The sequence below is a fragment of the Amblyomma mixtum genome, chromosome 2 (genome assembly GCF_055824585.1).
Source record: "Amblyomma mixtum isolate Tamu chromosome 2, ASM5582458v1, whole genome shotgun sequence".
NCBI lineage: Eukaryota > Metazoa > Arthropoda > Arachnida > Ixodida > Ixodidae > Amblyomma > Amblyomma mixtum.
Window position 1 is genome coordinate 318,016,990 of NC_143013.1, and position 16,340 is coordinate 318,033,329.

Sequence of the window (16,340 nt, forward strand, 5' to 3'; positions counted from 1 at the left end):
ACGATAGGCTAAATAAACAAACGAGGTTCGAATGGCGTAACAATTACCACTGCGGAGAACATGGCTGTTGCCCATCACTTGCATGATGCGCGATACTAAGGGACTGGTGGTCTCATAGACTTAAGTTAATTCATGCGACCTGGATTAATCAAAATATTTCTGACATTCGTCAAGTATCTGCTCTTCCTATACACAAATTTGGTCGACATGCTCACAGCGGCTCAGTCTATCCGTTTAAGTTTTTCTGTTTGTTAAGTTTCCAGGTACATCGAAGCTGAAGTGGGTGAACAAAAATTAGCACAGACAGCTTGACGGAGTTCACGGTCCCATAAACTTGTCTTAGCATGAAATAGCAGGAGTCGTGCAATATATGAAGTCTTACACACTGCGCATACTCATCCATGAAGGAAAAGGAAAAGAAGAGAAGAAAAGAGAATATGAATAAACACAAGACCCCACCGAAATAAGTAATCTTACTCAGCACTGCATAAATTACTGTGCAAGAAGAAAGCGTGACATTTGTTTCGCGCGGTTCATTAGTACGCATGGATTTTTCCACTCTTGCAATACACGAGTGCTACGCGCCTTTCTCTTGGGCGCTAGTAAAACTCTGTTGAGAAACCTATTTTGTTAACGGTTTCGTGTAGCTGAGGTTATGATAGTAAATTAAGCTCTTTAAAGGCAGGTTCTGTGTGACACCTCGGTGAAGGGTATCTCGTTTCATAGATTTTCTTCTTTCTAATTCCGCGAAGTTGGCTAAATTTGAGTGGCGGTCCCTTCACTAAATGGAAACTATTAATGGTGGTCATAAACTATTGTAAATTATGAATTTGACACTTCTTCGTGAGTAAAACTGTATTCTGCTGAGTATGCCGCACATGCGTAAAATCCTTGCTGCAGCCAAATCTATATGTTGGTTCAATTTCTTTAAAGAAAACGTCAAGACGTTTAACATGAGGGACAATTTCAGTTTGCGGTGTTTAGAGTTTTAGCACAAAAATAATGTGTAGTTAGCGCCTGTGCGCCCGAAACCGCACGGCTTTTGTTTGTTTAGTATTCATGGTAAGAGAGTTCGCCCCACTCCATGATGGCACCCTTCCTAACACACAAGTGGCATCATTGATTGCGTGGGACAAAATCTCCTGCCGTGAAAAGTATTATGTTGGTGTACTCATATGTAAAGAACGTAGTGTTATCATTTACATCAGATAAGTAGTTTTTATACAGCCAAAATAGCAGGGGCTCCAGTATGCTTCGTTTTGACTCATCTGCTTTTATGCTAAGAAGGTGTGAGACAAGATCGTTAATGACTACTTGCTGTTTGCGGTATCCGAGATAGGACTGCAGTAATTTGCGCAACATACGACGAAAAACACAATGATTTAGCAAACGCTTTGAACAGTTAAAACACACCACGAGTGGACACCTCACGCTCCAAAGACTCCAGCATTCTTATTTCTGTATTAAAAGTGCTTGGTCTGCTGAAATCCCTATTGTGTGAGCAAACCGTACTCGTGTAATTACATAATGCTTACTAAAATTGAAGTCGTTGGTTTATTTATTAACTTACGTACTGCTTTTAAAAATACCTTAGATATGAATATTAGCCTAGAATAGGAAAACTCTTCGGGAGTAGTTATTAACGTATGCATGAGTTCAGGCGTGTGCATGGCAGCGAAGAAAAGCTAAACAGCTTTCTCGGAAGCATAGCAGTTTATCTTCGTAACTATAAAACTACTCACCCTTGGGGTTTTTGCTAAATACATTGCACTAACACCGTTCCTGCTTTGAATTAATGACCAATTAGGTCTTGCCCTAACGTGGTTAGTTTAGTTGGTAAAGTGTCTGCTGCGGAAAGGCGATGATCCCCAACCGGCGCTTGTTAAAAAGTTCAAGTAGAAAATATAAACCCGCTTTTTTCGTAACCATGCATACAACGCGGCGATAAGAAGATCAGGTCTGCAGGACTTAAAAGAATGGTGGCTAGACTCTAAGGAGCCCTAGGCTTCTTGCTCTAGAGTTACTAGATAGTGCCACAGAGCGACAATACCTTGCGCTGGGGAATTTTTTCATGCGTTCCGATCCACGCGCGCCGTGCGTCCTCCACGGCACGCATCAAGACGCGCGAGTTTCCAGACGCCATCCTGCGTGGCCAGCGTCAGCGGCGGAACACGCCAATGCCGCGCATGAAATTTATTAAGCTCTTCACATGCCCACGCGAGAGTGAGGACGCAGTTTCTCGTCACTGGATGCAACGCGCGCCCGACGTAACCCTGGCCCGACGTAACCCTTCGCAATGAAATAAAAATTACTGAAGACACTTTGGAAATTCGAAAGTGTGCTTGGCGAAAGCCTTGTGGTTCGCATCTGGTGACATGTTCAGTCGTCGCATGCGCATTCGCTCCTTGTTCTTCTGGCGTTCGGTGTTGGGAGAATCCGGCGTCCGCTGCCGCTTCGCCGAACCGCTTGGCGCTGAATCACTGGGCTTTTTCGAAGCCATGCGTCTCACTCACTCGACGGCAACGAAGTGTCTGCCGAAGGAGCGGCGGTGCAGCTGCCACCGCCGACGGACCAGTGCTCGTTCTTTCGCTACTGTGTGACGTCACGGTTGCTATGCACAGCTGCGCCCCCACCGGCGCGCCGATTAATAAGGAGGGGAGGAGGTTGCGCTGCTGCGCGGAGGAGAGACCACAGTTCGCACGATTCCAGCTCACGGACTATAGTGAACTAATAGCACGGACGGACGCGACCGCGAGCATGAACCATTAAAGGCTTTCGCCTTAAAAGTAACCACATCTCCTTTCTCCTCCTCCTATTCCGGCGCTGCTTCTCTCGGCTTTTCCAAGCACCGGCGGTGGCGACACCTAGGCGGTGGAAGCTAGCAGACGCTCCCAACACTCGCACTTCGGCGCGCAGTAGACAGTGCTTGCGTTTTCTGCCTTGGCCTCGGTCTAAATGAGATTGTGGGAGGAGAGATTCAAAAATTGGTTACTCAGACAACTGCCCCGACCCATGTTCCACTGCTTTATCAGAACTTTTATGCGTAGCATATTGCAATCACTCAGTTCAGCCCTTGGGCGCGGCCAGGCAGCCACCAAACCACGTGACTTGACGTCACGTGGTTTGGTGACGTCGCGTCACGTGGTGACGTGACGTCACCAAACCACGTAAAAAAATAAAAAAGAAAAAAATAAAAAGGGGAAAAGAAAAACAAAAAAAGGACGGCTGAGCATGGTGGCGGTTGCCACCACCCCGTTTAAAAGGGGGCGCTCCTATCCATCCATCCATCCATTTATCCATCCATCCATCCATCAATCCATCCATACGTCACGGAGGAAAAGCTGCTGAGAAAATCGAGTGCCGCCAAGCAATACCTCGCGCAAAAAGACCGCGCGCGCAATATGCTACGCATTCTTGGCTTAACCAAGCTAAGCCTGGGCATATTTTTTTGGACTGTGATCGCTTTGATTGCCGTGCACATGGTAGAAGCGGCGTGCGCGAGCGAGTTCGCGGCACTGTAATGAATACCCTCGTAATGTTTTTTTTTGACAGGCGTCTTTTGCCCAATGTTATTAACAATTTAATTCCGTCAAGAGGAAATAGAACAACGTACGACTAAAAGTGCGGCATGGGCCTTATATGAACAGATGGCGTTGTAATGCTGCCGTAACATATTCTTGACTCAAAGGCGCGTTTGCTCGTGTAATCGGCTGTGCTGTTCAGTGCGTAGGTGCCTACTCGTAGCAGCTTTAATTTTTTTTTTTTTTGTGCAGGCAAGCTTGGCAAATATTTCGGAGTTACTATGCATCGGACACCTCGCAGGCTAACGTTAAAATGATCCGACTGACGGTAGTCACGATGTTTGTTTGTAAATAGAGGAATACTGTCCTCTAGTTGCGCACTCTAGCGCGGTTGTGAGCAGAAAAATTTTATGTAGGCTTAATTGTTTGGGTTGATTAACGCAAGCAAAAATGCTTTTAACCAATGCTCCGCGCGCAGCTGCATATGCTGCATGTCTCACTAGACTGTTGCTATTTAGGCTAACGCCATCTTGGGTCAGTATACGCAATAATGTCTTATAAGAGGATTTTTTCTTCCATCGTGCAGTTGCCAAGCATAGTGTGCAGTAGCCTGGACTTCCGCAGTTAATTAATTGCTTTCGGTCAACGTGCGATGCTAACAAAAAAAATTCAAGCGCAGAAAAACCAAAACTCGAATTTACTTTGTCTTGCTTGAAGCAAACACGTTGGTTTATTGAGGAAGTTGCGTAAAGCGAAAATTTCAAACCCAAGGAGAAAATGTCTGCTACTGTGTTTAACGGAGGTCCTCGCTTGCATATTCAAGTTTTGTCCGCGCAAATATGGAGTATTCAAACGACAGCTGCCATTACTGCGCCTAGACACAGTAACGAGCGATTTTGGCATGAACCTTGCCAGAACAAATACGGTCAAAATCGAAAGCCAGACCTGCACCACGAGCAGCAGGAACAGCGTCGCTGGAACAGCGAGAACCGCCTCTTTAGTATCGAGCTGGTGAACGAAGCAGTCCAACTGCAACAAAATAAATACGTCCAGCGATGCGATCAAGATCAGACCTAAATGGCGGGGCTCAAACAACATGAAGCGAAACTTTCGAGTCGAGCTCGCGAACGAGTCCGACTACCACCAAACCAATACGCCACGTTATGCGCACTGCATCAAAGCTACACCCGCAGAGCCAGCAGCGTGAATGGCGAGGCTAGGACATGGAGAAGCACGGCTTTCGTAGCCCGCGAGCGAACGAATTCATCTACAACCATGCCAGACGGCATTAACTGCGAAAAAAGACTGCAGTCGCTCGCGCTTCACACCAAATCCCCAGAGAAAAGACGGACAGTTGAAGAACATCTCACCTCACAAAGACGCGGATCCAGCACATTATCAAAGTTTGCCGGCCGATCCTGTGCAGCGAAAGCTTTCAGCCAGCCGCGTAGCTCTTTCCGGACGGAACGACGGAAAAACTTTTCCCACAGCCGCCTAGCTCGTTGCACCCATAAGCGCAACAGAAGCTCGGCATCGCCGCAGCGCGCAGATGCCGTCAAAGCTGGAGAGACGCCTCCCGCCAAAACTCTGTCGCACAAAAAGAAAAAGAAGCGCGATTTCTATCCCAGACAATGGCGCTCACATTGTAGGTCCCGCTTCTTCTCTCCTTCGGTGCTAGCGCCAAAGGTTTTGCATTGCATCAAGTTTGCAAATACCTCCACGATTACGTAATTGCTACCGGCAGATTCCCTTTCTAAGGGTATCCAAAATTTCTGCATTTAAAAAAGATCTTTCTGCAATTTTCATGTATTCTATTATGTAATCTTCTCGCCCGTTCATTTTTCTTTCATTTTTTCTTTTTTTAATTTCCTCTTTAATTATTCGGAGTTCTTACCCAAAGCATATTAGATTCGCACCAATTCACCCTCTTCTACTGACCCCCCGCACCGAACCCTGGCCTAACCCATGTCGTGGGTATTTGCCATGTCACTTAGGCAACGACAACAATAATGGCGCCGTCGTCTGCTGCGGAGCCAAAAAAGGGCGCCCTAACACGTGACCACAGCACCTCGACCAGTGGTAAGCTCGATTATCCGGCGGCACGCGAAGAGAGGAGACAAGCAGGCAAGTTCAAAGGCCTTCATTGCGTTTACTTCATCGAGGGGTTTTAGCCCGACGGTGACAGCCACGGCGCATTGCGGCGCCTCAGTCGTTCCTGCTGCCGAAGCAGTGGACCGTGTTGTTTTGAAAACGACTATACATTACTCTACTTTTATACATTACAGAGCAAATCAAAAGTATAAATTCTACAAAGAGAACCAAACAAAATAAGTTACATACTGCCACTTTTCGAGTTATGCAGTTCTAGGTACAATATGCAAGTAAGAAAAAAAATTATAGTATAGCGAAACCGTTTTCTTTCTTTACAACGAAGCACATACGCAAGCTCCTGAGGTTAATCAGATCAAGCAAACGCCAATAGTAGTGTTTTTACAGTGTTAATAAATTCAGTGGCCTGATCCTTCCTACCCAAGGAAAACTTTAGGCTCGGAGATGTTAGTGCGGTTAATATCAATTTGATTGCTGTGAGGACTGTTTAGTTATGTCGGAAGAGAATGACGCAGCACTTGTTTGCCTAGCGTTGTCCGCGAAAAAGGTATTTTCGAAGGCTGTAAAAAGCACTTGTTCAATTGTGCCACTGCATCAAGTTCTTACTAGTTATTGCGGAGTTGTTTGTATCGTTTTGCCAGTGTATGCAAATATAAATAATGCACACTTGTTATTACAGCCCGAGTACAATATTTGCCAGTGTAAGCTTGTTCCTACAATATGACGAATGGACTTTTTTGTAGTATATGCATCTAATTTAGGTTAGCTATGGTTGTTGTCTCCCCTACAAGTTCGCGTTTCGTTCTGTCCTGACTGTACAGGCAGCGCCAGATGGCAGACAGTGCAGCTGTGCGCACGAAAATTGCGCTCCTTTCCTCGCTGCATGTGCCCAGGAACGATATATGACACTGTCTAAAGCACACGTGATCAGACGCACGAAGATTTGTGGCAACGCATCGTTGATTCATAGCTGGCCGGATGCTGACGCGGATGACTACGCTCGTGGGGAGAGAACATTGCAGAGCCGGGTACTGACGCAACCGTTGTACGCAAAGTATGAACACTACCCACCGCTAGGAATCTGATTAATGCGTCTGAGCTGACATCAGCTGCCGTGGATGCTAGAACCACAGTTTGTTGTACCCCTCCCCTGAAGCATATATTTGGCAGCAACGGTCTCCCGCGGTAGGTTCTGCTTCGAAGAAGTAGACGCGCTTGAAGCAGTTTTTACGAAATTAACGCCACTTTTCGCGGATTTGGTAATTTTGGCTGCAAAAGGGAAAGTCCACTTACTACGAATATCGTATACAACGAACGCAATCCGCCTGACCGTCAGGTTCTTTATAAGTGGGCTCGACTGTACTCGTTTTTCAAGGGCCTGTTTACTTTTGTCTAGAATTTCAGATTTTGCCTTGGCGTTGTCTTTTTCAGTGCCCAATTTCGCATTTGGCGAGCTGTTGTTTCTGCGTTTCAGTTTCAGCATACGCAAAGTCAACGCCGCCGCTGTGGCTCAGCGGTTATGGCGCTCGGTTGCCGACCCTAAAAACGCGGGTTCGATCCCGGCCGCGGCGGTCGAATTCTGATGGAGGCAAAATTCTAGGGTCCCATGTACTGTGCGATGCCAGTGCACGGTAAAGCACCCCAGTTGGTCAAAACTTGCGAAGCCCTTCACTGCGGTGGCTGTCATAGCCTGAGTCGCGTTGGGACGTTAAACCCCATAAAGCATAAACCATACGCAAAGTCAAGGCTGTCGCTTAAACTTTCTTGCTCATTTCGAAGCTCTCGTATATCACTTCGTGCGTCCCTTGCGAATGATGTGCGAGCTGTTTTTATTTCCTGCTGAAGATCTACCTTTATCTGAGCGAACTGTTGTCTTTCATATCTCTTCTATCTTTTCTAGTTCCTTCGCCATCAGAGCCGGACTTCTAGTGAATGAGATCGAGCATACACAATTGCTAACACATTGGCAACTGCGACGACTAAAACCGCAATACATATTCAGAAATACTGTCCTTACACTAACCTGCTACCCCACTGCGGTGGCTGAGTTGTTACGGCGCTCGGCTGCTGGCCCGAAAGACGCGGGTTCGATCCGGGCACGGCGGTCGAATTTCGATAAAGGCGAAATTCTAGAGGCCCGTTTACTGTGCCATGTCAGCAACCTCAGGTGGTCGAAATTTCCGGAGCCCTTCACTACGGCATCGCTCATAGCCTGAGTCGCTTTGGGACGTCAAACCCCACTAAACCAAACCTAAACCAAACGTTTGAAATCTATTGGGTATCTGTCAAAACGGTGGTGAAACGGTGGTGAAACGATGAAACCGTGTTATAGAGCCAGTGAAAATCGACAGAATGGAGTGTGGTGACTTCAGCGCCATTCTGGGTCGTGGGCTATAGTTAACCAAAATGTCGGTGAGGAACGAAGCATTTAGTATTTTTAAGGCATAAAACAGCCGAATCCTGCTGCCAGATGCTTAATATTTACTTCAGACAAAAACCTTTAGGCGACGCCGGCGTTGAGGCACCCTGGCAGCGACAAATTTTCTATGTGGTCAGAATCCGGACGTGAGGTTAGGTTTATGGGGTTTAACGTCCCAAAGCGACTAAGGCTATGAGAGACGCCGCAGTGGAGGGCTGCGGAAATCTCGACCACCTGGGGTTCTTTAACGTGCACTGACATCGCACAGTACACGGGCCTCTAGAATTTCTCCTCTAAAGAAATTCTAGCCGCCGCGGCCGGGATCGAACCCGCGTATTTCGGGTCAGCAGCCGAGCACCATAACCACTGGGCCACCGCGGCGGCGAATCCGGACGTGAATGCGAAAAGTTGGGCTGGATACCAGGAATTAATATCTGTACTGAAGCATCGAAACGGATGGCCACAACGACACATGTCGCATGTAGCGCAAGGTGCAGAAACCACAAGATGTCAAGGTGTCCGTCCGCTTCTTCGCCACTTTTTCGAATTCCGGTAAGGGAATTTACAGAGCGATTAGAATTCGAACAACTTTTTGTTTTTTAATTCATTTGCTTTTGTTTCAGTGCCGTGTTTTGTAATGTTCATTTCCGTTGTCTCTTTATTTGGTGGTGATTTCAATAGTGAAGAAACCAGCCGGAGCTCGTTGATCTTACGAGTTGCGAAATTTCCAACAGGGTCCATGTATCAAAACACGGCTCTCTGAGTGGGCCAAAATTCAGTCCCACGACGTCCTTAGTGAAAACTCAAACTGTGCCCAAGTTACAAACTTCGAGATAGTTGATAAACGCCCAACCGCCTGGCCAGCAAAGTCGCAAAAAGATGCAGTATCAAAAGATTACGAAAGGTACATCAAAAGCCAAGATAAGCAACAAAAGCTATTTTGATAAGAAAATGATGACTTATGATGGCAGCTGTTATCAGCCTGTGGCTCCGCCAGGGGCTAGCCACTTTTTGGAGCGGAATTCCGCACCTGTCAGCACGGTATGGGGAAGCAAACAACCAATAGCAGATATGGCCGCTCTGGTCGTGGTATCGCTCCTACTAACCCCCCTATGCGGCCTAATCACATGAACCATGCTCCGCCTATCTTCTCACAAGCACGTCACAGTTTCTTTCCCGAGACGGTATTAACACCAATAAAGCTCGTCAGACGTTTCACACGCATCGTCTATCTTCGTCGTTCGTCGTGGCCGCCTGTCCACGAGAAAAACATGGGCGTGGGGCATGTTTATGCAGGAGACGTGACGTTACCTCGCAATGCCTACGTCACCGAGAGCAGCAGCCAAGAGCAAAGAACCAAATTAATAAAGAAAACTAAATGAAACGTCACAAACTCCCGAGGTTTCCGCTGCCTTAAAAATGCACGGCTCGAAACCAAGGACGGCTGAGGGTGCAAGCGCTTATTCATCTTTAATCCTGGCCTTTTGGGTCTTTGAACGGACAAAGGTTACAGTATTATCCTGTCTAGCACGCATGCAATGACATGGCGTGGTGTGAAAAAATCGGCCAGCCATATTCGATCCAAGCGTCGCGTCGCTACAAAAAGTGGCGTTCTGACTTAGTTTATCGTATCCATGGTGATCGTGAATATTGTCACGTTGTAGTGACGGCAGTCCAGCGGTCAGGAAGACACCAAGAAGTCTTGTAAACGAAGCTCTTTATTTGGGCAGACTTGCGCCCGCAAAAGAACTGAATCACTCGGCAGCGGCGTAAGCAACAAACGTGCTCGTCACTCGTCGATCTATGAATGCCCGCTGCTAGCGGCATCGTTCAATTTAAAGCCGGCAAGGAAACTTCGAGATAACAGGTCGAGATCATCTAGAGTAATCTAGAAACACGTAGATGCAGCTGTTCATGGCTGTGAACAATCTAGATTCACAGTGAACAATCTAGATTAGTCCGGTCGCTTCTCGCGTCACGAACAAAAATGATAACACCCCTTTCCTGCAGCCTTGAGCGTGAACGAACAAACACTACAATGATACGTGGCATTACCCCCCTTCCAAAGAAGCATCGCCTCGATGCATTGAAATGAAAATAAACACGGAGAATGCAAACTTCGAGTCCTTTAGCGTCCATAATAGGGTTTAAGGGCAGCGGTAAAAGCTTCAAGTCTGGCCGTGTCGTCGTCGACGTCGGTGTTGTTGTAGTTGTCGTCGTCGTCGTAGGGGTCGTCGTCGTCGTACGGGTCGTCGTCGTCGTAGGGGTCGTCGTCGTCGTAGGGGTCGTCGTCGTCGTAGGGGTCGTCGTCGTCGTAGGGGTCGTAGTTCTCGTCGTTGTTCTCGTCGTAGTTCTCATGGTAGTTCTCATGGTAGTTCTCATGGTAGTTCTCGTCGTAGTTCTCGTCGTAGTTCTCGCCGTAGTTCTCGCCGTAGTTGAGGCATAGTCTTGTGTTTTCGTCGATGGACGATCTTAGTTCTTGAGCTCATAAGCAACCTCACCTCCAGAGGCTGCTTTATTCAGGTTAACCTTTGGGGGCTGGGGGAGCGTCCACGCACGGCGTAGCCTTGGCTAGGAGACACGAAGCGCGGTGACGATGGCGACGGGGAAAGTGATAGGCGGCTGGGCGGTGAGCATTCTTCCCTACGCAAAAACTCCTCGATTTCTGCTGGTCGCTGGCCGGGTCGGGGTTGGTGGCACCCGGGGCTGCTGAATAATGACTGGAGTCATCTTCTGGAAGAAGCTCATGGTGGACGTTGCTACTTCCTTTCGCTTCCGGGTAGGGTCCGGCAGAGTCCCGAACTCAGGTGCGTCCCCTAGCAGACGTCGGCTTGCGCGGTGAACTGGAGTCAGGTCCTCCGGTGAATGACTCAGAGGGCTTGCGTCACGACTTGCTGGGGGTGTCCGGTACATAGAAGGCTACCCCGCACCTCCACCAGATGTCACGTTGTAGTGACGGCAGTCCAGCGGTCAGGAAGACACCAAGAAGTCTTGTAAACGAAGCTCTTTATTTGGGCAGACTTGCGCCCGCAAAAGAACTGAACAAACACTACAATGATACGTGGCAATATAGGTGGGGCATAGTGTTGCCGACGATGTTGGCTTACTTTAAAATGCCTCGCAACCCTCTGTGCACTTGAAACGCCAGCCCTCTTATTTCTTTGAAGTCAGACCCCGAATCTTTTTCACCTGTGGGCACAATCTTAATTCATGAACACCACAGTCTGGTTGCAGCTGCGAGGATCTGAAGTATAAATGCGCAATTTTCATTCTTTTCAAATACTTGGTGACGCTCCGCTCTTCTGGAGAAATGAAGAAAAGCGTTGCACTGCTCGGTCTCCTTGTGGGCACTCTGTCACACGCTCCTATATCGTTTTCCGTGTTCCTTATCACAGTGCCTATCGTTTCTAGGATGATTGCCGAGTTTTTTTCCTGCATAGTCGGAATGTTCTTGAATGCTTCGTTTTAATTCATACACAGTGCTGCTCGGGTTGCATTGCATTCTCATCGGTTTCGAGCACTATTTTCTTCAGTAGGTGAATTGAGAAGAAAACTCACCATTTTCAGTTTGTATTTGACATCTTCCTGTTTCAAGAATTTAAATTGAGTGGTAAGGCCCTCAGAACAGCCATTGAAAAATTCAAAGCTTTTTGGATCTCTAGACGGGACAAAGGCGACGCAAGGCAGCGCTGCAGGCGCCAGCGAACAGCAGCCTCAGTCAGCGAATCCCCATTTTTGATCGGGCGGGCAGCTGGAGGCTGATTAGCTTGTTTGAAGTTTACCTTATACGTTTCTGCACGCGTGCGATGACGCTACCGTTCCTTTCTCGGCTCTCTTGGAGTCCACCGAGTGCGAAATCGTCGAACGGTCTGGATACTATCCACACCATTGTGGATTTAAAAAGTTCGCGAACCTATGCAGCAGTTTTCGCAACGCCAACTTAGCTCACGTGCGCGGCGCTGAGCAAACCACGTGAAAGCGAGCTGTTCTCGTCAAGCACATTTTTGTGTCATCTGCGAATGCCCACGTGGCACACGAAGTGAAACCTGAAATAAAACGCTACCTTGCCCGAAAGAAACTGTGGCACGACTTTTTTTCGGATATTCATTCATAATGTGCTTCCTCGGTTCGCTCTGTTTGCTTGCCCCGTGTCTGTTGATCCTGTCTTTAAGTTGCTCTTTTAATTTTCCTTTCCGCAGTGTTACGGTGGGTTTTACGCAAGCACGCTGACTCCAGAGTCGCGGGATCGAATCTCGCTACGTTTCCATTTGGGCGACGCACGAAGTCGCATTCCTTGATGTCGGTCCGCGGTAATTAATACCAGGTGGCTGAAATTAAAGGGCTTCAGCACGTTCGGGCTTCTGGTATGGCCAATACAGTAGTGCGCTGCTGTCCCTACCATTGCCGAGCTTACCCAGCACCTATATACAGCTGTACGGTTGGAGTCACCGTGTTTGACGTACTTACCGTACGAAGTGTTCTCAAATATTATTTTCAGTCTGAAGTCCTTCCATGCAGCGTTGCCCACACACTACGCACAGCCTTGGCACGTTGACCTCACAGACCACTACTACGACATAGCTTTGCGGCGCTTCGATGGGGTATCGCTAATGAGCGGCCGCGTCGGACACTGCAAAGTGCATGGGCAGTAATCTGCAGAGCCGCACTGCTATCGCGTGTGGACGACACCTGGCTAATTTATTTGTGTAATAGCGGCAGCCACTTCCGGCTTCACTGTTGTACGCGCTGCTAGTTTACAAGGCGCGCTGCCTCCTATTGCCATGGCTGATGAATCAATCCTGTTGTTTTCTAATCAGTACCGCTGCGCCCTACCTTACTGCACCGCTACTTCACCTGCACTATACAATTACTTCTGTCTGCGTACAATTTCGATTTACAACTCACACGCCTGTAAGCGAATGCGTCTTGTGAGGGAACCTGCGACATAAGCAAGACTCTTCGTTGCCTTTAGGTTGCCACGGCGCAGCTTCTTCTTGTTCTATTTCTCCACATGAAAATGGCACATACCCATGCGGCGGGATTGGCCAAGGTACGGTGGTGAATGCCAAGGAGGTATTGAGTCATCGCTTCATCCTCGTCGTTTCCTGCGCGCATTATGGCCGTGACTGTGATCGGCGGTTTTTGTCGGCAAAGTGAAAACGTATGTGCTCGAAGACACTAGATACAGCAATGCACAGAACTAAATATGGAAGGCTCGCTCAACGGCAACTCCATATATAGTGCGTCAAGCAGCGCTATCTTCTAACAGCAGTGCAGAAAAATGTACAGACGATTACGGTAGTCTTTAATGCGAAATTTGAGCGCAGCTCTTCGCACGCCACCTGCCGTGGCTGGCAGGTGGGGTTTCGCGCTACTACCACCTGCCAACACGCCACCGGTCACACGCCTACACTCGCCACCTGTGATGCGGCGTGTTACGCCGACTACGCCGTCAACGCCGCCGACGACGACTACAACGCAGAACGCTGGAACGGGCGCCTAAGAGCTGCGCTGTAAAAGGAAGGCCCCACATACATACAAAAAAAAACTGACAAATAAGTGGTGACTGTATGAGCAAGGTAAGAAAAAAAAGAAGACAGCGCTTGTTTCTTATATCTTCTGTGCTCAGTTTTTTTCAGTCTTTTGCATGATACGCTGACTCACCGAACTGTGGACTGTCATTCACCTCATAAGTTTGTTTACAATACTATGCGAAGTGTACTGATGATTTACCTACAAGAATTTACATATTTTCAACAGGTTGAGCAGCGAGCACAACTGCATGGAACTAGCTACAGGGATAATCTTCCCTCCTTGGCTCAGCCGAAGATGCAGGACAAATCTAAATCTAGATCAGTACAATTTTCCACGTTATTCAGGGCGCCCTGTTTTAAAGGCCTTGGATACTGACCCACTTTTTGCATCATCCAATCATCACGAAATCGGCGCATGATTGCTTTAGAAAACACATGGCACGCCCTCCAATTTCAATAAGTTTCATAACCCTCTCTGTAAAATACATAGTGCAAAAGGAACATCAGATTCACTGTTAAAATCTGACATTCCGAGAGGGGGCCACAGAATGAGTTACATGCCGCGCCCAACAACTTCCACCATGTTGCACAAATTCCTCCCCCCCCCCCCCCCCCCCTTCAAGAAATAAAAACGAAGACACATGACAACACATCGAATCACTTCCACGTGTGGGCCGGTTTCCCGAACACCCGGTACTTTGGCGTCTTCCGGAATCCGGACAGTGGTGTAACTCAAACGGACCGTTACTGTCTTTGAACAAGTTACTGCATCCGCTCTGTCCGGCGGCGTTTCCCTATGCAAGCCCGTTTCCCGAGAACTGTTGGCGTTCAGTATTTTCTGGCGTTAGAGCCATTACAGAACACCAGCTAGCCGCACCGTCGGCGACAATTCGTCACATTTATTGGTCCCCGTCAAGAGCGAGCTCCTATACCCGTTCAGTCTGGCGATGCTTAGCCTTCAAGACGAGACGTTCGTTCCAGGCTTGCGCCATATGTGGTGTCCATGGCTGTCGTAATGCGGCTGCTTCGTCGGTGAAGCAAATCTTACCCCTCTTCGCACACTGGGCGTGAAACAAACCGCGTGAAACAAACCTCTGCCACCTGTGCCTTTGCACGTGGCCGCGCTTTTTCAGAAAAAAAAAGGAATCGGGAAGCCCCTCCCTCCCCCCCTTGCGTTTCTCACTACACCGCGGCCGGGGCTGGTGAACGCCGTGTATGCTTCGCTTTGAGCGCTTCTCACCGGCTTCAGCCGGGGTTAATCAGGGAGACCGCAACGGCGGGGCGCTGAGAAAACAAAGAGAAGCACGAATGGTGCTTAAGACACCGCATGAATTCACAGAAAACTTAGAGGCCAACAGCTCCCCGGCGAAGTTGAATTCTCCTAGCCGCAAAGAGGGGTGACTACGCATAGAGAAACCAGAGCCAGCGACAATCGATAAAATACAGCGTTGTGACCAGCACCATTATGTGGCAGGGGCTCAATTTAGCGACACCTAATTATCTCTGACGGAAGCGGCATTTTCGCGTCGATGAGGCGTGACACCACTGGGGACTACTGCGAGGCATCATTTTTATTTCGGACAAATATTATAAAGACGGGGCTCAGTATCCGGACCCGAACGAGTCCAAATGCAAGGTGGAGGCCGGTAATGCACTTAATGCACGGTAATGCACGGTGCGGTATTACGCTCTCCCGCGTGGCACAGAACTAAGCTAGAACGAGCGTAAACGTGTTCTGTTTAAAGCATTAAATGCTTTTAGCACCGTTGTGGCGGAGGAAGAAGACGTTAGAGGGAAGGAAGAACACGGAGGTGAGCCTAAAAAAATTTCGTCAAAAATTTCTGCCCCCCCTTTGCTGCGAGCGCATGGGCCACCTAGCATGTTCTACGCCGGTTACCCCTTATGCGCCCGATGATGGCACTGGATCTTTCACAGGCTGCGATGTTCGCCTGAGCTCACGTCTTTAGCTGCAACTGTAGCCATCGTCAACAGTAATGTGCATATCTCTTGTACGAAGCATCTAAACTAAATAAGGCATTCAATAAGGCGTCATAGATAGTTCTAAGCGTGAAACATGGGAGAGTTTGCAACTAGACAGTTAAAAAAAAAAAAGAACCCTTCCCAAAGCAAATAGGTTTATTTTATAACATGCCGGGATGAATTGCGTATGTGTACTGAACCCACACCTAGGCTTTCAGTCTCTCATAAGGTTTTGGCAAGGCGTACACTTTTGTTTTTCGGTCACTATACTCCCCGCCTCGTCCTTTTTTGAGAGATAGGTCGCCAGACAAACAAAAAGCAGGGATTGCGGAACATTGACACAAGTATTATGAACACACGTGTGATTTTTCCCAATTTTTTTTTCATGTACAGAACGTTGCGTTCTGGGTACATCTGCGCCAATTCCGCCCATTAAATGCATACAGGGTGCCCCGGAAAAGATAAACAGTATCATATTCCTTGTTGTTATTGTGTTGGGTTTTATAGCACATAGGCAACTCAGGCCATCATGCTCCAAACTCAAGGTATAGGAACATTGTTTTGTGCATAATTTTACAGAAATATTAATTATCGGTGGTGCATAGAGCCTAAAAAACTGTTTTGTATTACGTAGTAATGAAGGAAGAAAGAAATTTTATGAGTGACTAATATTAAAAGCTTTAAAGAAGGTCGGGTAACCATCTGCAGCCATTCTTGGCCGGGCGAGGATGTTGAGCCTCCCAACCAATAAAACAAAACCTCAGCCATTTTCCCAGG

General features: G+C 47.9%; 1 protein-coding gene across 4 annotated transcripts in view; it reads right to left on the reverse strand.

Annotated features, from left to right (window-relative positions):
• The window catches only part of LOC149365116 (scoloptoxin SSD14-like), a 135,116-nt gene that overhangs the window by 79,191 nt on the left and 39,585 nt on the right, over positions 1–16,340 (reverse strand). The gene's annotated exons all lie outside the window — the stretch shown is intronic.